This window comes from Macadamia integrifolia, chromosome 14, assembly GCF_013358625.1.
Source record: "Macadamia integrifolia cultivar HAES 741 chromosome 14, SCU_Mint_v3, whole genome shotgun sequence".
Classification (NCBI taxonomy): Eukaryota; Viridiplantae; Streptophyta; class Magnoliopsida; order Proteales; family Proteaceae; genus Macadamia; species Macadamia integrifolia.
In genome coordinates this window covers 10,861,906-10,873,051 of record NC_056570.1, presented here as the reverse complement: position 1 = coordinate 10,873,051, position 11,146 = coordinate 10,861,906, and the positions used below count along the sequence as shown (strand labels likewise).

General features: G+C 38.9%; 1 pseudogene; it reads left to right on the top strand.

Annotated features, from left to right (window-relative positions):
* Positions 1-5,693: 5,693 nt before the first annotated feature.
* LOC122061284 lies at positions 5,694-7,714 on the top strand (annotated as a pseudogene).
* Positions 7,715-11,146: the final 3,432 nt, after the last annotated feature.

Sequence of the window (11,146 nt, the reverse complement as noted above, 5' to 3'; positions counted from 1 at the left end):
GCCTTGAAACTCTTAACGCTTCCAAGGTTGAATAGTGTGATTTTTGCGGTGTAAGCCCTTACATAATCTGTGTAAGCCTTACACTGATGTGTACCTTACACAATCCGTGTAAGGTCTTACATGGATCCCCCCCTCTGTCACCTTGTTGTACCAAAAGAGATACGTGTCACGCTATCCTTCTTAAAAGTAATTTGTGGGACCCTGCTACGTCTCCAGCCACTCTCGTAGACTGGGCAGCTACCCCCTAGACTGGGCGGCAGTGGCCCCTGGTGGAAGTCTTATCCCAGTAATAGCTGTCGGTATGTCGGTATATATCAGTAAGTTCAGGATAGGGGTTGGTCTGGTCCGGTTTAAGTTTGGGGTTTGGTTTAAATTTAAGGTTTGGTTCAAGTTTAAGGTTTGGTTTAGTTTTGGGTTTGGCTTTAGGGTTTGGTTTAGATTAAGGTTTTGGATTTGGTTTGGTTTAGGGTTTTGGCTAGGGTTTAGGTCAGGGTTTAGAGTTTTGGGTTTTGGGTTTTGGGTTTTGGGTTTTGGGTTTTGGGTTTTAGATTAGGGTTTGGTTAGGGTTTGTTTGAGATTTAAAATGTAACCGCAAGCGTACGGATCAGTGTAGCTACGGGTCAAACACAAGGAGAGCAGCCACTTTATTTTTTATTTCTTTTAATAATGCGAAAGTGAATTGATTAATGGTTGTGATCTAATTCTAATTACCGTCCTAAAAATAACGTCCTAACCATTCGTCATCTAAGAATTTAAAGACGCAAGCCACGCAATTAAAATTAAATAAATAAATAAATAAAGGAAAAAAAATGCTGAAATAAAAATAAAGTAAAAGAAAGGGGATAAAGCTAGAGAGAGACTCACAAGTAGGTTTCTCTACTTAGCCCGAGGGATACATCATAATATAAGCTTCCCTACTTGACCAGAGAGTCACTCTTACAAGGGTTACTCTACTTGGCTTTAGGGAAAGGGAGACAATTAAAATAAAAGCAATAAATTGATGGTTCTATGGCTAGGAGGGGCAAAGCCAACACATACACTAGCCATGAACCTTGGGGGAAAGGGATAGCAATAATGTAATGATCAAAAATAAAAATCCTAAATTAAGAAAGAAATGGTAGTCAGAAGAGGGAATGAGAGGGGGGCGAGAAGACTACTGAAGGAGCCTACTTACTTGAATCAATGCTTGAACTTGAAAAAAAAAATTGCTCCATGGCTCATGATCTTGTCACCTAGATCTAAGCCTAGAACTATAACTTAAAAAATTACAACTCAATTGCATAAATCATAAACATAAAAAGAACTGAATAAAAATAAAAGAGTGTTTGCATTAATTGACATAAAAAAAAACTATTACAAAAGTGATTAAAGCAAAAATAGAGAAGAACTAGAACTAAAGAGAGAAAGAGGAAGAGAGAGAGCAGCTAAAGAAAACTAGAAGAAGAATGAATTGTGTCCCCTCCTCTTACATGAGTTGTATTTATAGGGAATGGAGAGGTAGGGTAACAATTTTCTCTTTCCTAAAAGAGAGAAACCCACAATTCATTGTGAGATCTTTTGAGTCCAAAAGTGCTAAGATGGAGGAGAGAGAAGAGAGAAATAAATTTTGAGAAATTTCCTATAATTTTTTGCTTATTTTCTTTCCTTTTTTTTTTCTAATTTATTTTTCTTCTTTTTTTCTCTCTCCTAGGGACGATTTTTTTTTTCTTCCTTTGTGTGATTTGGACAATCTTTGGTGATGATGTGGAGGAGAGAGAAGATTTGGACAATTTTTGGTTCTCCCCTTTTTTTCTCTTTCCTTTTTTTTTCTTCTCTTCTTGCTTCCACGATTTTGCTTTCCTTTTTTTTTTTCTTTTTCTTCTCTTCTTGCTTCCACGATTTTGCTTGCTTCTAATTTGATGTGGAAATCCCCTCCATGCCCTTAGTGCTTTAAGTGAGTGAAAGCAGGAAATCTTCAACAAATTCTCTAAAAAAAACAACCATGAGATTCGAACTTGAGACCTCTTGGTGAGCAAGGGAATTTTGTACACCATAGCTCACCAACTAAGCTAGGTAGTTGTTGTTACCAAAAATAAATCTTTAATCACTTAAGGATGTGGTCCATCGATCCTTGTTGGCATTTGGAGTATTCCTTGTACCTCTGGGACAATTGCAAACGGGCTGGTTCTGCATCTCGGTTCAATTCTGATCCATTATTCTTTTTCTGACCCGAAAAAGAATAATCATTTGTACGGGTGACCAAACAAATGTGTACTTTTAATTGAACACATCCATCTTGCTCAGAATTTCGTCCTCTTCGCAACCATGGAAAGAAATAGGACCTCTTTACGTGTAAAATTGAAGATATAGCGCCCGATAGTCCTTAAGGCCTTGAAAATATAAAACCTGCAAAAAGAGAGTAAAACCCAAGGTAGCTCCATTCTAAATATGTAAAATGCATGTTTTACTACCCTAGATTTCACACATAAATGTGCTCATCAGGGTTTTGGTTTGGTTCGGGTTAAGGGTTAGATTAGGGTTTTGGTTTGGGTTCAGGGTTAGGGCTTTGGTTTGGGTTTAGGGTTTGGTTTTGGATTAGGGTTTTGGCTAGGGTTTTGGTTAGGGTTTTGGCTAGGGCTTAGGTTTGGGTTTTGGCTTGGGTTTAGAATTTGGTTAAGGGTTTTGGGTATGGTTTAGAGATTTTGGTTTTAGATTAGGGTTTTTTGTTTAGGTTTTGGATTTGGTTTAGGTTTTAGATTAGGGTTTTGGATTTGGTTTTAGATTAGGGTTTTGGTTTAGGGTTTAGGTTCGGGGTTTAAGGTTTGATTTAGGTTAGGGTTTTGGTCTGGTTCAGGGTTTTGTTCTGGTTCAGGGTTTGGCCAGGTTCCGGGTTTGGTTTGGTTTGGTTTGGGTTGGTTTGGTTTGGTTTGGTTCAAGGTTTAGGATTTGGTCTGGTTTGGGTTGGTTTGATTTGGTTCAGGGTTTAGGGTTTGGTTTAGGGTCTAGGGTTTGGTCTAGTTTCGGTTGGTTTGGTCTGGTTTGATTTGGTCTGGTTTGGTTTAGTCTGGTTTGGTTTAGGGTTTAGGGTTTGGTCTAGTTTAACTGGGTCAAAGTTCCAGTAAGCATTACGGCACATCAAGGTATCCGTTTTTTCCATACAAGATATTGATGGGACCGTATTTCCGAGCACTTTCCAATGATACAGTAATCAAGCACATGCTAGGCTTAATTGTCATATTCTAGCAAAAGGTATTAGTGACAACTTCCGATCACCTTCCCCGCATCATTTAAATTTTGACCAATCACAAGTTCTGGGATAGTCGGGATTTGTGCCAAAAATTCGACTTCTTTCCAAAAGAGAGAAAATATGTCTCCTCATTGCCCATAATTCATCATTGACAAGGGGGGGACAAAATTTGGTGTCTACAGTTAGTAAGCTTAAGGATCTTTGAATACAAATCAGTGACGAGTCTGTCGTTCACATTGCGCTGTGTACCCTCCTTAGTCAGTATAAGGTTATTCATACTATCTATATTGCACTGAATGAGAATTGGAGCTTGAATGAGCTTATTTTCATCTGCTCTCAAGAGGAGTAAAAACTGAAATAAAACAAGACTGAGAGTGCAAATGCAACATTCCACAAGGGATATACTGGTGGACCAAGTAGAAGGAACAAGAAGTTTTTCAAAAAAGAAAATTTCAAGCCATATGACAAGACTAAAGGCTCTCAAGAGTTTGAGACATCTCAAAATGCTCAGGATTTCATAGATGAATAGAAAAAAGAAACAAGGTAGAGTATTACTGGTGCCATAAGAAAGAACATATGAAGAAGAACTATTACATTTTCAAGAAGTGGTTTAAAAAAGAAAAAAAAATTATGGGATCGATAAGTAGGAGGATGCTAAGAAATGATGAGGTGGACTGTTCAAATGAGAGCGAGTAGAAGTCGATGCCATTAGAGTAGTTAGGATTTCTTTAAGTTTAAACATTTTATATTGAATCGTTTGATATGCTTAGGTAATGGGAGTATTTATTTCTCATTGACTATTTGTTTATGGTTGAAACATTTAGCGTTTTTATTATCCAAGGTCATTCCCATCTGTTAATTGCTTTATGGTTTCATTTGTACACGATTTATAGGCATTAAATATCATAGTCATAGGCAATAATTGTCACAGTTATAGGTAGTAATAGCCACAGTTTATTGGCAATATTTAGCTAAGGTGATAGGTGAAAATCCACAGTTAGATATAATCTCAGATCAAATGCGGTTTACCATAGTAAAGGTCAATAGTGTTATTTGAGGATATGTCACTATTTCCACTGTTAATATCTCATAGAGATTCATGTTGATACATCTATTTAAGTTTGTAATAATAAAAAGTTGTATACCATATATTTAGGTGTATCTTCTGCTAATGTTCAATATGAGTGGTTTTTCAACTAAATCATAATAAGAGTGATTAATGTAACAGGATTCTATGACCACACCAATTTAAAAGACATCATTCTAACTAGTGTAGCCTAAGTGGGAAATTGTTGGAATTATGGGCTTAATTAATTATTTTGATTAATTAAATAGGTGAGAGTCAAATTACATAGTCCGTTCAGTCCACTCTCCAGTTTATGGACTTAATTAAAAATAGAAAATAAAAATAAAAATGAATGTTTCTAATACCCTCTTTGGTATCATTTTTCTTTTTGATTTTTACCTGTTTAATAAAAATCAGTGATGAAATCATTTTTTATTAAAACATGAAAATGGTTTGGTAATTACTTGACAAAAATGGTTTCTTGTGAGAAATAGTTTGGTATCCCTATGTGCAAAATGGTTTTTTGAAGAAATGGGTGACAAGATGTTCCTTTCACCCATCTTCCTTATGACTCTCTCTCTCTCTCTCTCTCTCTCTCTCTCTCTCTCTCTCTCTCTATGGACAGAAAAAGAGAAGGTTAGGGGCATGGATTTTTAATTACAAAACAAATGACGATTTTTCCCATCCGTATCGGGACTTTAAGCATGTGCTCATTAAAGTTCATTGCAAAAATAACTGAAATTCAATTTTTTTCCAAAACACATTAATGACTCTTGATCTCTTTTTGATTTTTGTGTTTTATCAATTTTTTTTTTTTTTAAATAGAAACAAACTCCATAATGATACCAAATACTACCAAAACCATTTTTGTGAACAAAAATCAAAAAGAAAAATGAGACCTTAATCTGTTACAACATGTAGACATGGATTAAGAAACACAGACAAGTATCTTGTTGAACCCATCATATGAACACAATCTCTTGCAATTTTTTTTTGGTAAATAATAAAATTGGCGATTGAAACACTTGGGAACTTCTAGCTGGGGGAATTTCCTATATTAGGACTTCCATGCAGAGTACGTATTTTCCTTCTTAATTAGAAGGACCGGCTTGGTCCTAGGACCTACTAAAGCATTACAATTTCGAACCCCCTCTGTTACTGATAAGGCTGGAAATATCCATAATACTCTCTCTCTCTCTCTCTCTCTCTCTCTCACACACACACACACACACACACATATGCCTACCTCACAAAAACGCACACGACACTCAGAGGAACGGAGATAAGCCTACATACGCACCACAAAACTCTTATATACTCTAAAAAAGAAAAAAAGAAAAAAAAAAAAAAAAAAAAAAAAAAAAAAAGTTCCAAAACAGTTGCACCTGCAAAGTTGAAAGCATGGCTCCTTCAAGCCCTCAATGGCTAAGTCTTGTAGGTACCATATGGCTTCAATCAATTGCAGGGACAAACTCCGACTTTCCGGCCTACTCATCAGAACTGAAGCACCTCCTCTCCATCTCTCAAATTCAACTCAACAACCTTGCCTTTGCTTCAGATGCTGGAAAGCTCTTTGCCTTATTTTCAGGCATCAGTGCAGTTCACCTCCCCCTCTGGCTAGTCCTCATGATTGGTTCAACAATTGGTTTCATAAGTTATGGCTTGCAAAAAAATCTCTTCTGTCTCATATTGGAAATTCTTCATGCTTAGTATTTTCACAGGAAACAGTATTTGTTGGATAAACACTGTTTGTTATGTGGTAACAATCAAAAACTTTAGTTCCAATCACCAGGCTGCAGTGGGGTTATCAACAAGCTACGTTGGATTAAGTGCAAAGATTTATACTGATATTGTTGATGCAGTGTTCCCTTCATCATCACCAATCAAAAGAGCCAAAGCCTATCTCCTTCTCAACTCAATCTTACCCATGGTTGTTTCAATGGTAACTGCACCATTCGTTGGAGAGGCTAAAAATGGAAAACGCTCAAGTGGAGTAGAGGAAGGGTTTATTGTTATCTTCTTCATAGCCATAGCGACCGGAGTTTATGCTGCGATAAGTAGTATGTCGACATTATCAAGCATGTTGTCGCCCTTGATTCGTTCAATTTGTATGGGGTTTCTCTTAGCTTCCCCACTATTTGTTGCAGTGGTCACTAGGGTTAAAGAAGGGAAGGGAAGAGTTTCACATCTTCCTATTCATGAGGTTACTATTGCAGAGAGAGTGGATAATGAGATGAAAGGAGGAGAGGGGATTGAAGAAGATTGTGAGATAAGGGTGGAAGAAGAGATTGGAGCTAAGGTGATGATAAGAAAGGTGGAGTTTTGGTTATATTTCTTTGTTTATATGTTTGGAGCAACACTAGGATTGGTGTTCTCTAACAACTTGGGACAAATAGCTGAGTCTCGTGGGCTCTCAAAGACTTCTTTGGTCTCCTTATCTTCTTCATTTGTGTTCTTTGGGCGTCTCATGCCATCTCTTTTAGACTACTTCTTGTCAAAGTAAGCTGTGTGAATCAATCTTTCTATGTGAACTAAGAACATTATAAGTCAAAGGTTAAGGCAGCCAAACCTCACTTGGTGCGCATACAGCCAAGTGTGTAACCTCTATCAAGACTCAAGACTCTAGACTCCCCCTTGATTGATGCTTCCTTGTGATTCAGTGTTTATTTTCACCTTCAACTTCACATTGTTTTGTTTTATTTCTTCCTCTTCTTATGGTAGGTGGGTTTGAATGTTGAGTCTGGATCCTCTCCCCAAGCTGTGACTTCCCCCACATGAGATATTACCGTTCATAGAGTATTAGACCAAGAATCAGTGATGTATTAATTGCTCTGACTCATGTCAGAAGGGTAACATTTAGTTAGGAAATCATTATCATTCTTCGAATTTTAGCTGAACTAATTTCATTATGTGTTTATTGTCTTTATCAGGAGTGGATACATGGTTTCAAGGTCTGCATCTATAGTTATTCTCATGGCTCCAATGGCTGGAGCATTCTTCTTACTGGTTAATACAACTGATCTCACCCTTTATATCAGCACTTGCATTATCAGCATCTGCACTGGTGCAATTACGTCCATCGCCGTCTCCACAACAGCTGACCTATTTGGGAAGAAGAATTTGCAGGTGACCCATAACATTGTGGTAGCTAATATTCCTATAGGTTCCTTTATTTTTGGTTACTCGGCAGCAGCTTTTTACCAAAGAGAAGGAGATGAACATGGGAGGTGCATGGGGTTCGAATGCTATAGAAAGACTTTCATCATTTGGGGATCTGTTTGCTTTCTTGGAACTATCCTTTCTTTGATCCTATATATTCGTACTACCAAGACTTACTTTTGGAATAGAACAACCACCTTTGGTGCAGTTCAGAGGGGAATCAAGATGGTGCTCTTCCAGTAATGTTGATGTACTAGTTTCAATATTAGTTCACTTAAAAACAAGGCTATTTCTGGAACTCATAGGGTAAATTAGCCTTTGTTCTTGCAAGTTATGTCATTTTTGTTGTTCTACAGTACCTAATTAAGCGTAATTAGCTTGCTGGTTCACCTGATATTTGTATTTCTTAAAAAGATTGTAAATTTTCTTTTCTTTAATGGAAGAGAAAAAAGGTTGGAAACCCAGTCAATTCTCTGACTATAATAATTTAACTTAGATGTTTACAGCTAACTTAATATTAAGGGTTTTCTTACCCATCACTATGCCTATGCCTAGTGATTTATAATGCTTTGCTATTTATCATAGCACAGTACATCGGGTAGTCCATGTGATAGAGGAACCCACATACATATCAATGACCAAATTTTAACCAAAATTAGTAGGGAAAGTTGCTCAAACTCTGATTCTTCTAAAGATCTTAATTTTTCCTAAATATTTACAGGATTTGCTTCTCACGGAAGAAAGATTTGTATTGAACGCTAAATTGGGATTGAGTTTTTTTTTTTTTTTTTTTTTTTTTTTTTTTTGGTGGGGTGGGGTTGTTGTGGGGAGAGGGGTTTATTTATGGAGTGGGTATTTTTTTGGTTGTTTAAACCCTAGAAAATTATAACTTCAGGTGACCCTTAATTAGTAATTTATTTTAAGGGGAAGTGTTTCGTGTTGGGGAGCATAGCCCTTGCACATGCATGGTGGCCAAGGGGAGCATGAACTGAAGTATCAAGTGAGGCTTCAATATATATTTCATGGCGAGTAGCGTGGTCTTTTTCTCCCTCTCCTATGTATGGGCGCAAGCACCATATTCTTCCATAGAAACCATTTTCTCTTTAGTTAATTAAAAATCTTATAGCACCTAGGAAGGTGAATGTGAACTGAGAATGTTGTTTAAGAAGTAACAAGTACAAATGCCTTTTTTTTTTTTTTTTTGGGGGGGGGGGGTAGCTAATATCAATTTATTGCAAAGAATGGCAAAAAGAAGAGGGGGTGGGGGAAGGGAGAATGTACAAAGGAATACAACGAAACACAAGCTACAACTCACAGAAGCTGAGCTGAAGCACAAAACATACATAACAATCCAGTAATCCCAAACAAAAGAGTGGTAGCAATTAGCTCTCATCCAACCAAGACACTTGGATATCCCATTTCTTAACCAAATTGAGGAACCCTAGTCCAACTATAAATAGGAAAACTATCACATAAAATATAGACTTCTATATACAAAGAGATTCTTGAGGACCGAATAGGAAGTTCCTTAGAAAATGATAAAAATCCTATATCGGTCAATACACCCCCTCAAGATGGAGATTCAATAAGCCGAATCTTCAGCTTGTCTCTCAAGAATTGGAAACGAGCCGTGGCCAATGGCTTGGTTAAAATTTCGGCGAGCTGGTCCTGTGTAGAGATAAACTGAATGCTTAATTGGCATTGAGCCATATGGTCATGAAGAAAATAAAAATCAATTTCCACATGCTTTGTACGAGCATGAAAAACTGGATTTATAGACAAGTAGGTAGCACCAATGTTGTCACACCAAAGGATGGGAGGACCACGCAGAGAGAAATTGAGTTCTTTGAAAAGAGATTCTAGCCAAATGACTTCAGCTGCAACATCGGCCACAGCTTTGTACTCGGACTCTATAGAGAAGATTAGGGCCAAGAAAGATTGCATAGCCACCAACGGACTTCTGATCATCACCATTACCAGCCCAATCGACATCAGAAAACACGTGCAGAGAGCAATTGGGAGAGCACTCAATGAGAAGACCATGAGTGGTCGTCTGCTTGAGATAACGAAGGATGCGCTTGACCAAGGACCAGTGATCATCAGTGGGAGCATGCATGAATTGGCATGCCCTATTCACAGCGAAGGCAACATCAAGGCGTGTTAATGTGACATACTGGAGGGCACCCACTATAGACTAGTATTGTGAGGGATTAGCAATCAATACATCCCCTTGAGCAGATGGTTTCTGAGTTGTGCTCACGGGAGTGGAGGAGGGCTTGTAGTCGACCATGCCAGAGATTTTTAGTAAATCAGAGATGTAGCAACTTTGAGAGAGTACCAGCCCCTTTGGGTGACAGTATGCCTCAATGCCAAGAAAAAAGTGAAGATCTCCGAGATCCTTAAAAACTCAGATGCAAGATGGCTTAAAAGGTGAGTCACATGGGAGGGCGAGCTGCTAGTGACCAGGATATCATCAACAATACACTAATAGATATGTAACCTATGAACCATCCTTATGAATGAATAACGAGGGATCAATCCTAGAGGCGTGGAAACCCAGCTGAACAAGATACTGTGACAAGCCATGAAACCAAGCACCGGGTGCCTGCTTGAGACCATATAGGGAGCGATGAAGGCGGCAGACATGAGAGGGATGATTATGATCCTCAAAACCAGGGGGTTGAGTCATAAACACTATTTCATTCAGAACCCCATGGAGAAAAGAATTATAGACATCCAGTAATCGAATAAGCCAGCCCTGAGAGATGACAATAGAGATAACTGAACGAATGGTGGTAGGATTGACAACAGGACTGAAGGTATCATTGTAGTCAAGGCCTTGCTTTTGGTGAAACCCCTTCATGATTGTCTGGCCTTGTAGCACTCTACAGACCCATCGGCCAGACGCTTAACACGAAAAACCCATTTGCATCCCACGAGGTTCATATTAGGGGTTCGTGGAACCAGCGACCACATGCCATTGCGTACAAGAGCATTGAATTCATCATTCATGGTTGCCTGCCATTCAAGAAATTTGGAAGCTTGTTTAAAACAAGTAGATTCATCAGTAATACCAGTATCAATAGAGAGTGTCTGTCGAGGAGGGTGACGTGATTGCAGCGTCATTGGGTGAAGCTGTGTGATGGGGACAATCGGTGCAATAGGTGTTGTGACTAGGGGAAGGCCAGAGGGGGAAGGCGCAAGTGAGACATGGTGGTTGTCATATAGATCAGTGATAGGTTTGGTGTGCCTAGGAGGAGAGGCAGTGTTGGTAGGGCTAGGAAGTGGGGATGCCAAGGGAATGGGCGAGACAGGTGATGGTGGAATGGGTGGTGATGAAGGGTCAATGACCAAGGGGGTCGATAGTGATGTGGGTGGTGGTGAGCGCGGAGGTGCTAGTGCTGGTGCTGGTAAGGGCGTCGCGATCGGGGTCAGTGGGTATAGAGACCCAAGGAGTGGAGGAAGAAGTGGTCGTTGGTGGAGGCCCTAGAATGGAAGGAGAGGAGCATGGAAAGGAGGACTCATCAAAGTGCACATGTCTGGAAATATACATCTGATTGGTTTTGAGATCAAGATAGCGATAGCCAATGTGGGAGGGGCTATAACCAAGAAACAAACAAGGGGTTGAGCGATCATCCATCTTATGGTGATTCTATAGTGGAAAATACAAGAAGCACTGAGGGAGAGAGCGATAC